Here is a 19,621-nt window from a genome sequence, read left to right as displayed (position 1 = left end):
CCCTCTCCCTTCCTCTCTGAAATCAATAAAAATATTTTAAAAAAAGAGAGATCAGTAGCAACTCTAAAGAAATGAAAGCTAAGAAAGAAAATATATTATTCATTCAAAAGAATTTATCTTTGTATTATTTTATGGATGCTAAATAATAGTGAAATATTAGTGAGAAACCATCAATTGTAGGTAAATGCTTTTATCCACAAATGTACATAAATATGTTTCTTTCTATTTTAATTGTAAAGTCAAAGAAAACTTGTATGCTACATTACTAATAGTAACACAAAGGACATTATCTTCAGTGATGGCGAACCTATGACACGCGTGTCAGAGGTGACACGTGAACTCATTTTTTTGGTTGATTTTTCTTTGTTAAATGGCATTTAAATATATAAAATAAATATCAAAAATATAAATCTTTGTTTTACTATGGTTGCAAATATCAAAAAATTTCTATATGTGACACAGCACCAGAGTTAAGTTAGGGTTTTTCAAAATGCTGACAAGCCGAGCTCAAAAGGTTCGCCATCACTGATCTAGACTATACTTTTAATCCAGTCCTCAAATATTTGATAAATCAGTAAGCAACAATTTTAAACATTTTTTATTGTATTTTATTTTTAATCCCCATCCAAGGATATGTTTATTGATTTTTAGAGAGACAAAGGGAGAAAGATAGAGGAAGGGAGAGAAACATCAATGTGAGAAGCACAGATACGCTGCCTTCCATACCCGCCTTGACTGGGTGGACCCCATAACCTAGGTATGTGCACTGATCAGGAATCGAACTTGCAACCTTTTGGTGCACCCGACGATGTTCCAACCAACTTAGCCACACCAACCAGGGAGCAATAGTTCGTTGTTTGTTTGTTTTTTCTTCCAAAGTTGTGCTTTATATTTAATGTCAATAAGGTTGGCTTTAATTTACAATCTACTAAGACTGCAAATATATATATATATATAATCAATTCTGTATATATAGAGTCCAAATAGTAGGAGGGACCATGGAAAATATGAAAATGATATGCTTGTTGAAACAGTGAAATGTATTATCAGGAATGAAAATCTTTTACCCTTTGTTCTCTATTTCTATTGAAAGACACTAGTTTTCTCAGATGGTTTAAGGAGACTGCCATACTAAAAACTCTTCATTATTAGGAGTAAATTATCAGTAGAAATGTGTATCCTTTGGACGTGGTCAGTTTAGACTCCTATCACAATGTACCATACTAGTAGACTGGGTGGCTTATAATCAGCAAAAATGTATTTCTCACAGTTCTGGAAGCTAGAATTTTGAGATCCAGGTATCATCGTGGTGGGATTCAAATGAGAGCTCTCTCTGGTTGCAGACTGCTGACTTCTCATTGTATCCAAACTATATGTAAAAAAAGCAAGCTAGCTTTCTGGCCTTTTCTTATAAGGATACTATTCTTCTTCATGAGGGTTTCACTTTCCTGACTTAATCACCTCCCAAAGGCCCCACCTCCATATATCATCTCTTTGGGGGCTAGGATTTCAATTTAGGAATTGATGTCAGGTGAGACACAGACATGCAGTCCATTCAGTTTTGGGAATGGGTGAGGGGTGGGAAGCGATTAACCAAAGAACTTGTATGCATATACGCATTACCTATGAACACAAACAATAGGGTAGTGAAGACCTGGGGTGGGGTGGGAACTGGGTAGAGGGGGGCACTGGAGGAAAAAAAAGGGGACATCTGTAATATTCTCAACAATAAAGGTTTGGTTTTTTTAAGAAAAAGAAATAAAAGAAAAAATGAACTGGTAAGACCTTGTTCCCTCTAACAAGAACATACATCCTGGATACCAATGAACACAGAGAAATAGATGCCCAACACATTGTTCAGGATCTCTGTAAAAGAACTAAGTATTTAATTGATTTAGGCAAAAATTAGGCTACTTCTCTGATATTTAAGCTGCAATGACTTCATACCATTTTCTTTTAATGCTCTCAGTGCCTTCTGGAAATAATGCCAAGGGACTTTGTTGCCATATGTCTGAGATGCAGGCCTTTCTGAGTGGCACCCAAAGGCATTTGCTAAGGACCCAGCCCTACGCACACCACTTTTCTCTCTCTCTTTCTTTCTGCCTGCTTCCTCACTCCCCCACGTGCCCAACCTCCTACCACTCTCCCTCAAATGTTCTGTAGCTGTCAGCTTTCTTTTATAGAAATAAGTGAAATTATAATGAGATAAGAGTTAGATGTGCGGGAGATAAAAAGAAAGACTTTAAGGAAATAAAAAAAAAATAAAAAAGAGGGAATCGCTGCAGTCTTTGAAAGCTTTAAGAGTAGGAAGGAGATAGATGAAGGGGCTTATTCTGCCCAGAAAGCTCTCTCCTTTCACATTTAACTCCCAAAATATCTCTGATCATTTCCCAGGGAGCTGGTGCCAAATTAAACTGGGTCCAAACAATAGTTCACTGTGGGGGGCTGAAAAAAGTCCAGACCGAAGGAGGCTTTCCTTCTGTGTCCTAAATGGCCATCACCTCTGAGTTGTCAGTTATGACTCCTGACCTCTTCATGAAGTTTTTCATGGAGAACAGATGCTGTAGTCATATAAGATGAGTAATTCTTGAGGTCTAACTGTAGTTAATAAAACTGTATTGTGTACTGGAAATTTTCTAAAAAAGTTGATTTTGGGTGTTCTTACCATACACACAAAAGGTAAATGTGTGAGGAAACGGATAATGTACATGAGCTAATTAACATGTCCTTTTCATCACACATTTATTTTTCTGTGTATATATATATATATATATATATATACAGTAAATTTATAAATTTTAATTTAATTTTTAAACAAATTTATGTGTATATACATTAAAATATGATGTATATGTATATTAAGACATAAAATACATGTTTTAATATACATATATAAAAGCTTTTTATATATGTACTAGTGGCCCGGTACATGAAACTCGTGCATGGGGCGGGGGGTTCCCTCAGCCCAGCCAGCACTCTCTCCAATCGGAGCCCTTTTGGGGGATGTCTGACTGTCCGGCAGCCGGACATCCCTCTCACAATCAGGGACTGCTGGCTCTCAACCACTCACCTGCCTGCCTGCCTGATCGTACCTAACTGCCTCTGCCTGCCTGCCTGATCACCCCTAAGTGCCACTGCCTGCCTGCCTGATCGCCCCCAACTGCCCTCCCTGCCAGCCTGATCTTGCCCAGTCTCTGACTCTCTTTGTTTTTCTCAGCAGTCCTCTAGGCCTCCCTGCCTCCCTCTTCCTCTTTTCCAGCTGGGAGGGGTGGGGCCAGTGGGGGCTGCTCCAACCGCTGCTGCCGGCCCTCCCTTCAATCCAAGCCTCTTCAGGCCCAGTCTGTTTTGTTTCCTCATTCTGAGAGAGGCTTGGAGAGTGAGCTCTGAGGGAGGGAAGAAAGGGAGAAAAGGCTGTGAGCTGGTGGGTGCTGTGTGTGTCTGTGCATGTGTGCGGTTGTGAGTGAGCGTGAGTGCCGCCCCGCCTCCGCCGTCCCTGTCTCTGCTGCCACAGGTCCCCACCCACCAGAGCCTGCTGCATGTGCTGCCTGGTCGTTAGGTCAAGTCTCCAGTCTTTGTGGATGGATGGGCCCAGGGTTTTTTTATACATTAGGATATTAAAACATGTTGTACTCTTTAAATTTATACAACTCATTTAACTTTAACAATAAATACATATTTAATAAATAAAAAGAGAGAGCAGACACCGTCCTACTTCCTGATTTTTGTAAGATAGCCAGTGATTTGTTGTACTCAGATAGGATAGTCTGGCTCTGATTGGTAACTAAAATCGTTTATTTCCACATCCAGAGAACCTGACTTTTAGAGCTTTGAAAGAACTTAGAGATAATAATCATAATAGCAAGCATTTGTATAATGCTGTCGATTTCCCAAAATGCAATCATCTTTCTCTCCTTTGATTCCCCCCCCCCCCCAACAGCCTTATAAACCTATTCTCATTTTACAAATGACAAAATGATTAAAGTTACATCGTAAATGGTAGATCAAGGTCTGAAGCCTACTTCTTCCACTTTAAAATATACCATTTTATAGGTGATACAGTCTAGGTTGAAGAAGGTTAAGTGACTCGCACAGATCTTATGCCTAAAATTAGAGGCAAAGCAGACGTGGGAACTCCAGGCTTCCTGATCCTGATCTGGAAGCCATGCCTCTCTAAATTCTGGCTCAAGGGATTGTTTCAGTGTGACTGTGTGCAGTGTACTGAGATAAGAAAGGTTTGAAGTGGAAGGATACAAGTTTAACTTGAATATAATGATGTTGGCCTGTCTATAGTGGAGTTAAATGGAATTCCGTCAGGTATATGGAACCAGTGTTCATGGGAGATACTTGGACAAGAATTCATGAGAGTTGGAGGGTAGTGCATTGAGTTAGAAGGGAAATGGATTTATAATTCAGTGCTGGGAAATAATATCATAGGCAGGAGGCAATGTCTGTGAATAAGAATGAGAAGAGATAAACAGATAACTGGCTAAATTGGAAAAGAGATTTTTATCTGCAATCCTGACATTTTAAAAATATCTGCAGATTAAGTTTGGTAACTCCTTTGGCAGCAAAGCCTGACCTCAACTGACAAGAGTAATGCACACTGAATTCCAGAGCTTTTTCTTGATTTATCATAATAAAGAGACATACCTGGAAAAGCACCTGGGATTGGAATAAAGGACCATAACTCTATGCTGATCTCAATCTATCATATGCACCAATCAAGCTAAAGTCAAATGGGTGGTAATGGTTTTAGCCACCCTGTCTCTATAAAGATGGAGGTGAGGACACAGCCCTCCTCCTCTTCTGCAGCATCAGGTATTGCTTTGGATGGACCAGTATTTGTCTCTTCCTATCAGAACTCTATGCTGAAGAGATCAAAAAGCCGTTGCTGGAGGTAGTGCTCCCAACGCTACACCTGGAAACTCAGGAAATTCCTAAGGGAAGGGTTTGAGATACACCTCACCTTATTGTGAACTTGACTTGAACCCATACTTTCTTTTAATCTAACGACCCCCTTGAGTCTCACATTAGTGCATAGATCATAGTAGCAGCCTGGATCCCCAGGAATGAATGTTAGTTCAGAGACACACTGACAGTTCTGACAGGATTTTTCCCTTTTTCCACTATGCACTTATCCTGGGTGTCCCTCACATGTTTTACAGAGCCTGTGCTAAAGGTTGCCAGTACCTTCTTCTTTTATTCTGAGCTTGTGAACTGACTCATGTCTCAAAATTAAGTGAGAAGTTGTGACTTCAATGAGGTCTCTTAAACAAGGCTATTTTGTTTGCCAACTCCTAATTTTCTCATTACACAAATCTTGTAGAAAAACCTCATGGACCCCCTGAGCATGCAGTACAGGTAGGGAAGTTCCCAGGCTGCTCTCTGTCCTGGTCACCACACACCCCTTATCTCTGCCAGTTCAGTGCCAGTTTTTGGATCTTTGGAAATTCAGATAACTAATTTTTAAAATTTTTATTTACTGATGGAGAGAGAGAGAGAGAAAGAGAGAGAGAGAGAGAGAGAGAGAGAGAGAGAGAGAGAGAGAGAGAGAGAGAAATGTTAATTTGTTGTTCCACTTATTTATGCATTTCATTCATTGTTTGGTTCTGACAGAAGATTGAAACCACAACCTTGGTTATTGGGACAATGCTCCAATCAACTGAGCTACCTGGCCAGGGCTCAGAAAACTCATTTTACCTCAGAAGCCAAGAACATCCAAATGCAGTCATGAAGTTCTTCCCAACGAGTTGTCTCACTACCCTCACTTTCCACAAGTACCCCTCAGAGACTTGGAATGGTTCCATCTCTGATCCTTTCAAGGGCCACAGACTGATCTCAGGTGTGTGGGGGATAAAGCCATCCTATAATTTTTTCTCTGTGGATATATGGATAATTTCTCCTATTATATTCCAAAAGATTGCTTGCATATTATCTTCACTAAGACATTTTTAAAGAATTGGAATTTGGGTTCATGAAATAAAGATGCAGCAGAGATTTTTTGGAGCCCGGTTCTGTGATATTGTGCTGTATGCTTTGGGTATGGGCCCCTACCTTGATGAGAGTGTACACACACTTACATTGAGCCAGGCAACTAGTTAAAATTCTGAAGCTGGCTTTAAACTGCCATCGTTTGGGTCAGAGGCTTTAAATCAGCTGCAGGTACTTCGATCTCAGGGGCTGACTATACTTTGTCCTCCACACATAAGTGCCTATTTCTGTACAAGAACAGATTTAAGGAAAGACCCTTGTGTGTCTTCAAAACTCAGGCCACAGATCAGAGCCAAAAGGCCCGGTGGTCTAAGTCAAGGAAGGGGTAGGGGAGGGGCAGTCTTAAAGGCTTTGGTAAAATAAATAATAAATAAATAAATAAATAAATAAATAAATAAATAAATAAATAAATAAAATTAATGGGGCCACATGGTTCGTTAGCAGGCTTGAACTCCTTCTTCAGTGTCAGGACCCCAGAGGAAGACTGTCTCAGTTTAATACCTTAGCTTTCTTTAAGGAGACATATTTAGAGCAAATAGGTATTTGGTATCCAGAGTGAATATTTTATTAACACTCAGTTCTCTACATGACAGAATTATCTTCTATAATAACCATCTAATAATCAGTATAATAAGTATTTTTGTTTATTCTTTACTTGTAAAATACATTTAATACATCAAAGGGAAGGATAATTTCCCATTTTGAAAATATTTTAATTCAGCAAAATAGTTCATGGATGAACTAAAGTTTAGGCTTACTAATAAAAATATGACATCCCCTAGTTGGCACTCCATTTAATCCTTGCAAACATCAGACACAAATGAAAACTTAAGTATTTGCACATGCAAAGTCAGAGAAAATGAAGTTAGTCTCTTTGCCTTTGTGATCACTGTGCCATCATGTTTATCTGAATCTATGTTTTTAAGTGCAGGAATGTGTAATACCAAAGGGGTATCTGGGGTACAAATTGCACTGGATACAAACTTGAACAATTCCAAGTATTTACACACTTGTTTTTGAAACAAATCTATGTAAGTCTGTCTATATCAGGGGCTGATTATTTACATGCGGGTGCTCAGTTTACCTTCCAGGTAAAATACAATGTTTATTACAGAACAAATAAGACTATGCAAATATAAAGCATTTATATTATTAAAACAAAGGTAGCAATTGCCTTGAACTTAGACCAGCAACATATTTTATCAGAAGGAATATTTTATTACTGACATTGCTTAGAATTGTTGATAAATGGTAATAATAAAAAGTAGGCCAAATTTTAGTAAGTTTAATTATGGCTCATGATTTTTTTAAGGCATCATGTTGTTTGAAACCAGGCAGACTGACCTCACCACCCTGTTATTGGGATGTCAATGGTTAAGCAAGAGTTCTGTGGGGAAAGAAAAGATTTTATCAGCGTTTTAAGCATTAGGAATGAGAAAAAGTATTTGCCATTTTTAAGTCAGTTTATGTGGCTGGATTGTGAACCGTAGTAAAAATTCTAAAGTAAAAAATAGTAGAGTTGTGATTTTAAATTATTAATTCCTGGCCCAGGGAGGAAGTATGAATGGGGGGAAGTCTGTGGAGGTCTCTCCTGATCCAGCACTCCTGTAATTATATGAATAAGTCCCTCAAGTCTGGGGCTCAGGATTAGCAAGCATCCCTGACTAATTGGCCTACTGCTGTGTTTTCCTAGGGGTTTCTATCAGTTCTCCACCTATTGAAACAGGTGATATACTTGCCTCCAAGTTTACCCTGTGTTTCCTTTCTAGGAATATTCATCAGCTGGGCAGGGAAATCTAGTTTATTTATGGGGGAGCCCTTCAGACACATGGTTACTATTACATCCAGGATTCACTCAACTAATCATGCAAAAAATGTAGAATCTGCTCTATCTGCTTCAGTTAGCACAACTAGTCAGGAATCCCTGATTAATGAGTCTCTACTGGTAAATTCAGCCTGACCAAGATAATACTTTAACCCTCTTTGCTTGAATTGATTTTCACACGCATTCCACATATTTTTGTGGAAATAAAATTAATAATAAAATTAATAAATATAGGGGATTTGTCAGCTTTCTCTTCCCAAAGTGGAGTCTGCATTTACGCTGCTCCTGGCACATGCTGGGATCTGGTTCCAGTCAGTAGTTCTGAAACAATGAGAGCTGGTTATCACCAGGGCAGGAACAAAATTGCCTTCCCCTGCAAGTGACCACAAATAATGTTATTCCTAGTCTTTGCAAGGATAGATAAATCACTCCAGATAGGAGAAGGGTCACTGCTCATTTCACAAAAGGAATTAATGAGCGTTTGGGTACTACCAAGGATGGGGGCAAGAATAATTCAGGGAACTCTGAATTTTCTTAAGATTTCCTTAGGATACCATTCCAATTCCCAGGATCATACACTTTCCTAATAAATGTCCTAAAAATTCTCATGGGAGACCTTATGAGACTGTAAATTTAAGTAAGCTTATAACCATGGAGTCCATTGGCTCAGCCTTTCTGGGGCAGCAAGTAAAACCATATTTCATCCTCCATGTGGCAAGAAATGAAAGATTCTTTCAGCACAGTCATAGAAAATCAATCTATAACTTGTTTAGAGGACTTAGGAACTTCAGATCGGCAGTTCTTTTTCTTCAGCTTTTCAACACTTTGTTAAAAACAGCCATCCCATTCACAGTCCTTGAATTCAGCCATCTCTTCCAGGCAGTGTCCACTCAGTCCCCTAAAGTTTTGCCTCTAATGGCACTTCACTTCAGGTAACTGTCAGAGATAATTACATTATTTCTTCACCAGTACTTGCCATGAAGTGCTAAGGTTGGATTCCCCAATCCTAGCTGATTTGTATTGCCTTCAGCTCTAACCAGGCTATAAAACCAATTCCAGCTCTCCTCTATAATGTGCAGCCACTCCTGGAATCAATTTCTGTGTCAGTCTGAAAAGAGTTTTAGTTGCTAGCAACCAAACCAACTTGGATGATTCAAGCAGAAAATAAAGGTTTTGAAAGGCTGTTAAGGTGTTCACGTGCTTACTGGGAATGCTGGAGAGCCAGTCAGAAAAAGTTAGGGACAACAGAGGGACTCTTAATGAAAATACTGTCCTGGTCCATGCTTGTGGGACATATCTGCTGCCTTTCCTGAGAACATGATACCACAGTTTGCTCTGTGGATGTACCCAGCATGGACCTCAGAGGTCCCTGTTGGCACTCTTGATACTTCTACATCTTGTTGTATATTTCTAGCTCAACATTCAAAGCATGTCCAATTGGTGTTGGCATAGAGAAGCTGCAAAAGCAAGATGTTTGAGTTCTTAGTTTCTTTAGCAGGAGGCAGATTCTGCGCCCCACCAGACCATACAGGGTAAGGAATTCTGTGAACATTGGGAAGAGGGCTGCTGAAAACCAGCCAGTGTTTACTATGCCCTCATTCTCTGACCCAGCTATACTGGCCACTTTCTTCCTCTGTCTGGAACTTTTCTAGCTCCTTTTCTTCTTAGGAGTTTCATTGGGGATTCTCTTCCCCAAATCTTCCTATGACTGACTTACCGTCATACGTACCCCAAACTTAAACATCAGCTGCTCAAATTGGCCTTCATCAACTACCCTATGTAAAGGATACCCCTGCCCTTGCCTATCTCCTTCAATCACTCTCTACCCTGAGATTTCTCCTCATCATCTGAAATTATCTAATGTAAGTGCTGAAGGGCTTATTCCATGCCTTTCTAATCTATAAATTGTCAGGATGTCAAAGATTGTGTCTGTGACCTTATTTATATTACTTTCACCATGGAACCCACAGCATCAAGGATAGTGACTTCACATATCAGAGTTCAAATTGGTATTTAGAGAATAAATAAATTAATCAAGATCCCAGTCCGGAAGAGGCAAAGACCTCCTGTGGAATCCAAGGCCTGGAAAGAGCTATGAAGCTGGGACCTCCCATAACTCTGATGTGTGTTATCATTTCCCTTCATTCTTTCCAAGATAATACTCAGCATGAGCAACAGCTCTGGAGCTCAGCCTGAATCCAAATACTGCATGCTTGTGAGAGATTTTAAAAATAGAAAAGGCCACATCAATGCTAAGCCTTATTCTCAGTGTATGTGGATTGTTCTGCAGGCACCACTTTCTGGCCAAAGTACACATTTTTATGTGATGTAGAGATCCCACTGAGTAAATCACTGTTACAGTATATACTGTTTTTTGGCAATTTTTGGTTGAAAGGCTGAAAACTCTGTGTGCCTTAATGGTATGTACATTTGACATGCTCTGGGCAATGTTATAAATTTCAACATCTGGGGTTTTTATCGCTTACCTTATGCAATTAAACATATGTCCTATAGTCGCTGAAAGGGTCAGACATCATAAAGCATCCTAAAGGTGAGTCCCAGTGATTCTGGGATACCAGGCAAAATTTCCAGGGATAACTGGAGAGGGCAATTCCCATACACTGCTTCTTTTCAGTTTACACGCATATCACAAAGTAAATGATAATTTGCTCAAAACAATTGTGTTTGGCTTTGGACTTTGAATTTCACCAAACAACAGAAGTGTGTTGTTCAAAGACTGCAGTTGTGAAATGAGAGTCCTCTCATCTCTGCCATTACCTAAATTGAATACCCTGGGCAAGTCATATTACCACCATGAACTACAGAATATTTAATAAAGTGTTATATAAGGTCACGTGGTACTAATATTCCTGCTCTTTGGGCTCCAGGAAGTGACCTCTACATTTCCTGTTCATGATTTGGACATCAAACTTGGTTTGATTTTGGAAAGTACTATGTCTAAATTCTATTTTTTAAACCTTATCCGAGGATATGTTTTTATTGATTTTAGAGAGAGGGGAAGAGAGAAAAGAGAGAGTGAGAGAGAGAAACATCGACCAGGTATCTCCAGTATTTGCCCCAACTGGGGATCAAAGCTGTAACCTAGGTATGTGCCCTGCCTGGAAACCAAACCCATAACCTTTTAGTGTCCAGGATGACACTGCAACCAAGTGAGCCACCGGGCCAAGGCCTAACTGCTATTTTTTGACATTCATTTCCTTCCTTGTGAATGACAAAGGCAGTCTCTTTTTAGAGCAATGGTTCTCAACCTGTGGGTCGCGACCCCTTTGGTGGTCGAACGACCCTTTCACAGGGGTCGCCTAAGACCATCCTGCATGTCAGATATTTACATTACGATTCATAACAGTAGCAACATTACAGTTATGAAGTAGCAACGAAAATAATTTTATGGTTGGGTCACAACATCAGGAACTGTATTTAAAGGACCAGAAGGTTGAGAACCAGAGGTTTTCCCCTTCATAGACGTGTTGTCTATTAACTTAAGCCACATAAATATTTTAGATTTCCAGTCTGGAAATGTTTTTTTTCGTTTACGCGTAGCCAGTGATATGAATCCAGGCAATGACGTTTGAAATCTCCTTCTGATCACTGCTTCATTTAGCTTTGATCCAGGAGAGGCTTGCCATCATCTTTAGAAATTCCTTCTCTTTTTGTTAGCTCTGCAGAAAACCATCTCCATTCTTATTACTTTGCTTTATCAGTGATTACAACCTAAGCCCCTGATGTCACTGTGAGAAGCTCCTGATCAGCTGTGGCTGATTAGCCCCCAGGAGGAGAGGGGCGAAGGCAATGTGAGCAGCTCTGGTTTTGCTTTTAGGGGGAGGCAGCTGAGCTCAGCTGCCAAGTTGATAAGGAGCAGAGAATCGTGCACCATCCAAGCAGAAAACTCAGAGTCTCAAAAATTGCTAAGGCAGAGAATGGCCTAAGATGCATGTGACTAGTTCTGAGCATATGGGCTCAAGTCAGAGCAGAAAATTTTAGGGCAAATTACTTTCTTGTGCCAATTAGAAATCCTTGTAGCATTCATTTGATTGGCAAGCTGATATTACTGGAGATTTCTCAGATGCATGTCTCTCATGTATGACATAGGATATTTTTACCCTTAAATCCACATGATCTCAAAGGGAAGTTATAAAGATAGAGCCATAGCAATATTTCTAGGGTTAATTTAGTCACTGAGGCCAAAGCTCCCTTGTATGTCTCCCTATCCCATCCCCTATTCACTCCACTGAGAACTGTGACCTCTCCTTCCCTTATCTGCTCCCAATATTTGTAATTAATTAAAATTGTCAAATTCACTGAATGTGCATCAAAGAGCCTTTTCCATGGGATACAAAAAGCAAACTTTGCTTGCTGCAAAGTTTTCAAGATGATGAAGCCCAGAGATCCTGTAGATTTCTACCACTTGCAGCTGTTTTAAAAATAAAAACCATGCCGAAACCGGTTTGGCTCAGTGGATAGAGTGTCGGCCTGCAGACTGAAGGGTCCCGGGTTCGATTCCGGTCAAGGGCATGTGCCTTGGTTGCGGGCATATCCCCAGTGGGAGATGTGCAGGAGGCAGCTGATCGATGTTTCTCTCTCATCGATGTTTCTGACTCTCTGTCTCTCTCCCTTCCTCTCTGTAGAAAATCAATAAAATATATTTAAAAAAATAAAAAAAATAAAAACCATAAATGGATAGGAAAAGATCCATTGTCCCTCCAGTCATTGACTCTGTGATGAAGCTGTTCAACTCAAAGCTAAGGTAAATTTATGTATTAGTATTATATGGTTACACATCTTTCCCACAAAATAAATGACAATTTAATAATGTATTTGACTTGCTGCAGAAATACAAACAGAACTTGGGCTTCTTGGAGGCACCTACCATCTCACAGTAGGTCCTTTAAGGAGGCATTGACTGACCTCTTCTAGTTTTACTCCTTGCAACTCTGGCAGCATTTAGCCAACACCACACCCAACCTGGAAGCGTCTGACAGTCCTGTTCTCGCTCCTGAGTATTTTTAAGTGACTGTTATGTATTCTGATACTTATCTGAATTGCCCCTACTGTGTTGATAAAAAGTATGCTCCACCATGGAAGGAAATGTAGAGTCCGTTCCTCATTTCCTGGGTTTTGGGAACAGAAATGGATGGTATCTCAGGAGCCCCAGTTAGTGTGATAAAATGAAAAGCTGGCGGGAAGCACAGCCACCTCCCCTCCACCCTGTTAGGCTAGTGAAAATGGAATATCATCTTAGGGAAGGGCTCAGCGTCTAATACTGGATGGCTAGATTGGCCCCAACTCTACCACCTTCTAGTTTGGGCAGGTGACTTGGATTCTATGTGTTGCAATTTTCTAAAGTACAAAGTGGACATGGCAATAATAGAAACTGTCTTAAAGTTGGGTTGAAGGTTAGGTGGGTTAAAATATAAGTGTTTAGAACAGTGCTTGGCACATGGTAAGCACTACATAAGTGTTTGCTATTATTATCATGTAATATAGCAACGTTTTACTTAAGTTAGCCACTCAGGGGCAGAAGTCACTTGTAAGTTCATACTTTATATAATGTCTATCATGACTAGATATTTCATTCCATTTGTACTATGACTGTAACTTCAGTAGGAAAATAATTTTGCCCCATTTTTACCCATGAAAATATTCTTCACTTTAAGCTATGAAGTTAAATGAAGTAGGAAAATTATATAAATAGTTAAGTTTACTGAGTGCCTACAACTGGTCAGACATAGTCCAACATCTAAGGACTAATGTTGAAGAAGCTCTAATGTGTATGCTCTTAATAATTGTATACTTAATTAGAGATACATAATATAAATAGATATTTTATTGAAAATTGTGTGATATAATAGTTGTTTACTGTAGCAATGGTGGCACAGGAGAGAGTAGAAAGAGTAAAGACTTTTAACTGGAGGAAATAAGGGAGGACTTCACAGAGGAGGTGTTATTTTTGAATAGCTTTTGAAGAAAATGTCAGATGTCTCTAAAAAGAAGATAGAAGCAATGACATTTGAGAGGACATGTTTGGTGACTTCTAGCTAGATTTACTCTTGTGACTAGTCTATTGTCATCAGTTAATAATGCCTATTATCTCTGGGAGTGCTGAAACCAAGGCCCAGCCAAACACACCTCTCTTAGTGTTCTGAAGCAAATTAGTGCTTCGTGGATGTGCTGGGGTTGTCCTGGGCAGAGCCCTGTCACCTAAAAGAGTAGTTCTTTCATTTCTGTCGTCTCATCTAGTGCTCTGTGGCAAGGAAAAATATACATACACTAACCTCAAACCCAGCAGGAGACAGCAAAGGGAGAGAGTGATATCAAATGAAACAACATGTAACACTAATCAGAAAAAAAAATAATTGCAAAGACTTTAAGGTCCACCAAACATTGCCTTTTTCAGGAATTAATCGGCTTCCATTCTTTTCTACCTATTATCAATGAAGCTCCATTTATATCCTAAAATATTTGAATGCACCTGATATCCAAGAGAATACTATCAGCAGTCAGCCCCTTTGCCTTTGAAAGTAAAATGCTGATCCCTGAAACATTCTGTCCATTACAGTTTCCAGAGCTTTGTTCACCTCTTCTCCAACAGCACAAAGACAAACCATTTTGGAACTATTTTTAAAACATCCAGAAAATTATTACCCTCCTGACTGTCAATGCATAAGAAAGCCCAAGATTGAGTTTCTTTGAAATAGATTCAGCCTACTCTAATTTGTTTTGTTCCTTTGGAAATGATTCAAGAACAAAAATACATTTATCTTTTCTTTTTTTTCTTGTGTGTTTTATGAAAAATTATTTTTTTCAGGACATTTTCTAAAAGTATACAACTAGTTTGAGAGGAAGAAGTACCCCCTGCCCACACACATATGTAACCTCCTCAGTTTTCACTCCCAAGAGTGGTATATTATTTTAACAAGGATGAAGCTAAATTGACATACCCTAATCACCCAGAGTCCATATTTCACCTTACAGTTCACTCTTGATGTTCTATGGATTTGGATAAATATATGGTGGCAAATGTCTGTGATTAGACTATCATGCAGAGTATTTTCACTGCCCTAAAAATTCTCTGTGTTCTCTGTTCTTCTCTCCTCACCTCTCCCCCACCCCAACCACAAGCCCTGATATTCACTTACCTTTTTATTATCTCCATAGCTTTGTCTTTTCCAGAATGTCATATAGTTGGAATCATATAGTATGTGGCCTTTTTTTTTTTTAGATTTGCTTATATCACTTAGTAATATGCATTTAAGCTTCCTTCATATCTTTCCATGGCTTGATAGATAATTTGTTTAGTGCTAAGTAATAACCCATTGTCTGGATGTAATATATATATTAGAGGCCTGATGCATGAAATTTGTGCGAGAGTAGGCCTTCCTTCCCCCGGCTGCCAGCACTGGCTTCCCTCTGGCACCCAAGACCTGGGCTTCTCTCTGGCATCCAGGACCCAGGCTTCCCTCCAGCAGGCACCCAGGACCCTGGCTTCCCCCACAGCCCCAGCTTTGTCTGGAAGGTTGTTTGGAAAGATGTCTGGTCTAATTTGCATATTACACTTTTATTTTATATATATATTCTGGTGCATGAATTTATGCATGGGTGGGGCTATCTATATATATATACAAAACCCTAATATGTAAATAGACAGAATGTCAGAACAACCGAACAACCAAACATCTGGTCGCTATGATGTGTGCTGAGCACCAGGGGGCATGCGCAGAGCATCGCAGAACATGGCAGGCATTGGCAGCAGGCAGCAGAGCATGGCACATGGCAGGTGTTGGCCACGGTGGAATGGTGGAGCAGGTGAGCAAGGGCGCCAAACCAAGGCAGGATGAGTGCCAATCACTGTCATCGGGGCAAGCCTCTGGTGGTAACTGAAAATTCTTTGCTCCTGTGCACCATGGTCCTGCCAGGCACTCGTACCTGCTGCCAGCACTGGCACCACTTGTGTCTGTTGCCAGCGCTGGGGCTGGCGTTCATACCCACTGCCGGCACCGGAGCCACAGCTTGCACCTGCTGCCAGCACCCAGTGCCGGTCTCAATTGCTCGGCACTATCAATGGATATGAGCAGAGCCTTCTGGCCCTAATCGCCCCACAGGGCTTCTCCACCTCCCCCTGCTCCTGAGGGGTAATCAGGGCCTGCAGCTGCCTCTTGCACCCACTGCCAGCAAATGACCCTGCTTGCACCCACTGCTGGCCCTGGAACCACAGCTCACACCCACTGCTGGCGCCGGCCCTGCTCGCACCCACAGTTGGCACCAGAGCTGCTGCTCGCACCCGCTGCTGGCGCCCAGCATGGTTCCAATCGCTCAGTGCTGTCAGCGGGTGTGAGTGGGGGCTGCTGTGCCCCGGAGAGTTTCTCCACCTCCCCCTGATTCTGAGGAGAAATCAGAGCAGCAGATGCCACTCGCACCCGCTGCTGGTGCCGGCCCCTATAGCTCCACGCTGTCAGTGCTTGTGAGCAGAGGTGGAGGGAAAGGGGCTGCCAGCAGACTGGGGCCGTGGCAGGAGAGGCTGGCCAGGGACATGGAAGATGGGCGGAGACCTGCCCCTGTGGCCACTGCAGCCTCCTGGCCCACAGTTCCTTTCAAGGTGCACGAATTCATGCACTAGGCCCCTAGTTATGAATACAGCTAATATAAATACCCATGTGTAGACTTCTGTCTAGACATGTTTTAATTTTATTTGGGTAAATAACAAGGAGCACTATTGGGAGATTGTATGGTAAAAATATGTTTAGTTTTGTAAGAAACCACCAAACTGTCTTCCAAAGTGGCTGTATTATTTTTGCATTCACACCAACAATGAATGAAAGTTTCCTTGCTGTAATCCTCATCAGCATTTGGTGTTGTTAGTGTTCCAAATTTTGACTATTTTAACAGGTATATAATGATATTTAATTGTTTTTTTAATTTGCATTTCCCTGATGACAAAAGATGTGGAACATCTTTTTTCTTATGCTAATTTGCCCCTGTATGTTTTTTGGTGAGTTATCTGTTAAATTCCTTGGTCCATATTGGGTTGTTTGTTTTCTTAGTGTTGAGTTTTAAGAATTCTTTGTATATTTTGGAAAAGAGTCCTTTATCAGATATATATTTTGCAAATATTTTCTTCCAGTCTGTGGTTTGTCTTCTCAATTTCTTCATGTTGCATTTCAAAAACAGAAGTCTTTAATTTTAATAAAGCCCAGCTTATTCATTTTTTTTCATAGATTATGTTTTTGGTATTGTACTAAGAAAGTATCTCCATACCTAAAGTCATTTTGGCTTTCTCCTATGTTATCTTCTAGGAGTTGTATAGCTTTGCATTTACATTAGGCCTATGATTCATTTTGAGTTCATTTTTGTGCAGGGTGTAAGGTCTTTGTCTGGCTTCATGTTTTTGCAAGTGGATGTCCAGTTTTTCCAGCACCATTTGTTGAAGAGACTATCTTTCCTCCTTTGTCAAAGATAAGTTGACTAAATTTATGGGAGTCAATTTCTGGGCTCTCTATTCTATTCCATTGGTCTGTTTGTCTATTCCTTCACCAACAACATACTGTCCTGATTACTGTACTTTATAGTAAGTTTTGACATCAAGTAGAATCAGTCTGCTAGATTTATTCTTCTCCTTCAATATTGTGTTGGTTATTCTGGGCCTTTTGGTTATTCCAAGTGAACTTCAGAATAAGTTTGTTGATATCCATCAAATAACTTGCTAGCATTTTGATTGAGATTTCTCATTATTTTTTACAATGATTACAACTGTGCTGTCTAATACAGTAGCCACTAGAAGGGGCTAATGAGCCCTTTAAAAATACCTGGTTCAAATTAACATGTTCTATATGCTTTTAAAATGGACACAGAACATTAAAGACCAAAGATAAAAACTAATGAACAATATATTATTGTTTTTATATGGATTGCATGTTTAAATGACTATGTTTGGTATATGTTCATATAATAAAATATTAAAATTAAGTTAAAAATTTCTTTCAATTTTTCTTAATATGGTTCCTAGAAAATGGAAAATTGACTATGCAGCTCACATTATGCTTATATTGGACCAGGAGAGCCTGGAAAAGCAGCTGCACTCTGCTTTCATTACTAATACTCTTAATAGCTCATTGGCTTGAACAGCAAGGATAGTTTGTAGAAAAATAACTTTAACATAGACTTCAATATCCTGCCAGTGTTTCTAAGTAATCTAGAAAAGTCCTCAAAAATCTCTTAGTAATTCTGTTAAAATTATCTTTATCACATGAAGACATCTCAAACTGGAATCCCTCATTTAAGTTATGAACTATGGTAGACACTATGGATTGTCTAACTGCACTTATAGTCTTAAGTGTCCTCTTACTTTATACTTTACACTTTTTTAAACATTTATCTTTATTGTTAAAAGTATTACATATGTTCCCTTTTTCGCCCACTGACCCCCTTTACCCTGCACCCACACAGCCTCCTCCCAGGCCTTTACTGCACTATTATCTGTATCCATGGGTTATGCATATGGGTTCTTTTCCTGCCTATTCCCTGTCTCTCTCCTGAGATTCATTAGTCTGTTGCATGCTTCCATGTCTCTGGATTGATTTTGCTCATCAGTTTATTTTGTTTATTAGATTCTACACATAAGTAAGATCATGTGATACTGGTCTTTCTCTGACTGGTTTATTTCAGTTAACATAATACTCTCCAGGTCCATCCATGCTGTTTCAAAGGGTAAGAGATCCTTCTTTATCACAGCTGCATAGTATCCCATTATATAAATGTACCACATCTTTTTTTTTTTATAAATATATTTTATTGATTTTTTACAGAGAGGAAGGGAGAGGGATAGAGAGTTAGAAACATTGATGAGAGAGAAACATTGATCAGCTGCCTCCCGCACACTCCCCACTGGGGATGTGCCCGCAACCAAGGTACATGCCCTTGACCAGAATCAAACCTGGGACCCTTGAGTCTGCAGGCTGACACTCTATCCACTGAGCCAAACCGGTTAAGGCTGTACCACATCTTTTTATCCACATCTACTGATGGGCACGTGGGCTGTTTCTAGATCTTAGCTATTGTAAATTGTGCTGCTATGAACATAGGGGTGCACATATCCTTTCTGATTGGTGTTTCTGATTTCTTGGGATATACTCCTAGAAGTAGGATCACTGGATCAAATGGCAGTTCCATTTTTAATTTTTTGAGGAAACTCCATATTGTTTTCCACAGTGGCTGCACCAGTCTGTACTCTCACCATCAGTGTACTAAGGTTCCCTTTTCTCCACATCCTCACCAGCACTTTTCACTTATTGATTTGTTGATGGTAGCCCTCTGGGTGTGAGGTGATACCTCCTTGTCATTTTAATTTGCATCTCTGATGAATAGCGACTTTGAGCATCTTTCATATGTGTATTGGCCATCTTTATGTCCTCTTTGGAGAAGTGTCTAGGTCCTTAGCCAATTTTTTAATTGGAATGTTTGCCTTCCTTTTGTTAAGTTATATACTCCAAGTCAAAAAACAAACAAAAAACCTCTCTTACTCAGGCTTTCCATGTAGCACAGTATATCCAAATAACACAATTTTATCCAGTGAGACATAGCTGAAGCCTGCTGTATGGTATTTTAATAAATCTTTTTATTTTCTGACAAAGAAAGTATAGTTGTACCTCCTATAATCCTTTCTCTTTTCTCTCTTATTTAAGTCCTTTGCCCATTTTTTAAATTGTAATGTTTGCCTACATTTCTCTAATGTAGATGTGTTGCCTAACACTTTTGTATCCAACTTGGGCCTAGGAAGTCACTCAACTTCAG

This window comes from Myotis myotis, unplaced genomic scaffold (assembly GCF_014108235.1).
Source record: "Myotis myotis isolate mMyoMyo1 unplaced genomic scaffold, mMyoMyo1.p scaffold_m19_p_1, whole genome shotgun sequence".
NCBI lineage: Eukaryota > Metazoa > Chordata > Mammalia > Chiroptera > Vespertilionidae > Myotis > Myotis myotis.
The sequence above is the reverse complement of the archived record's forward strand: the minus strand, read 5'-3'. Positions refer to the sequence as shown.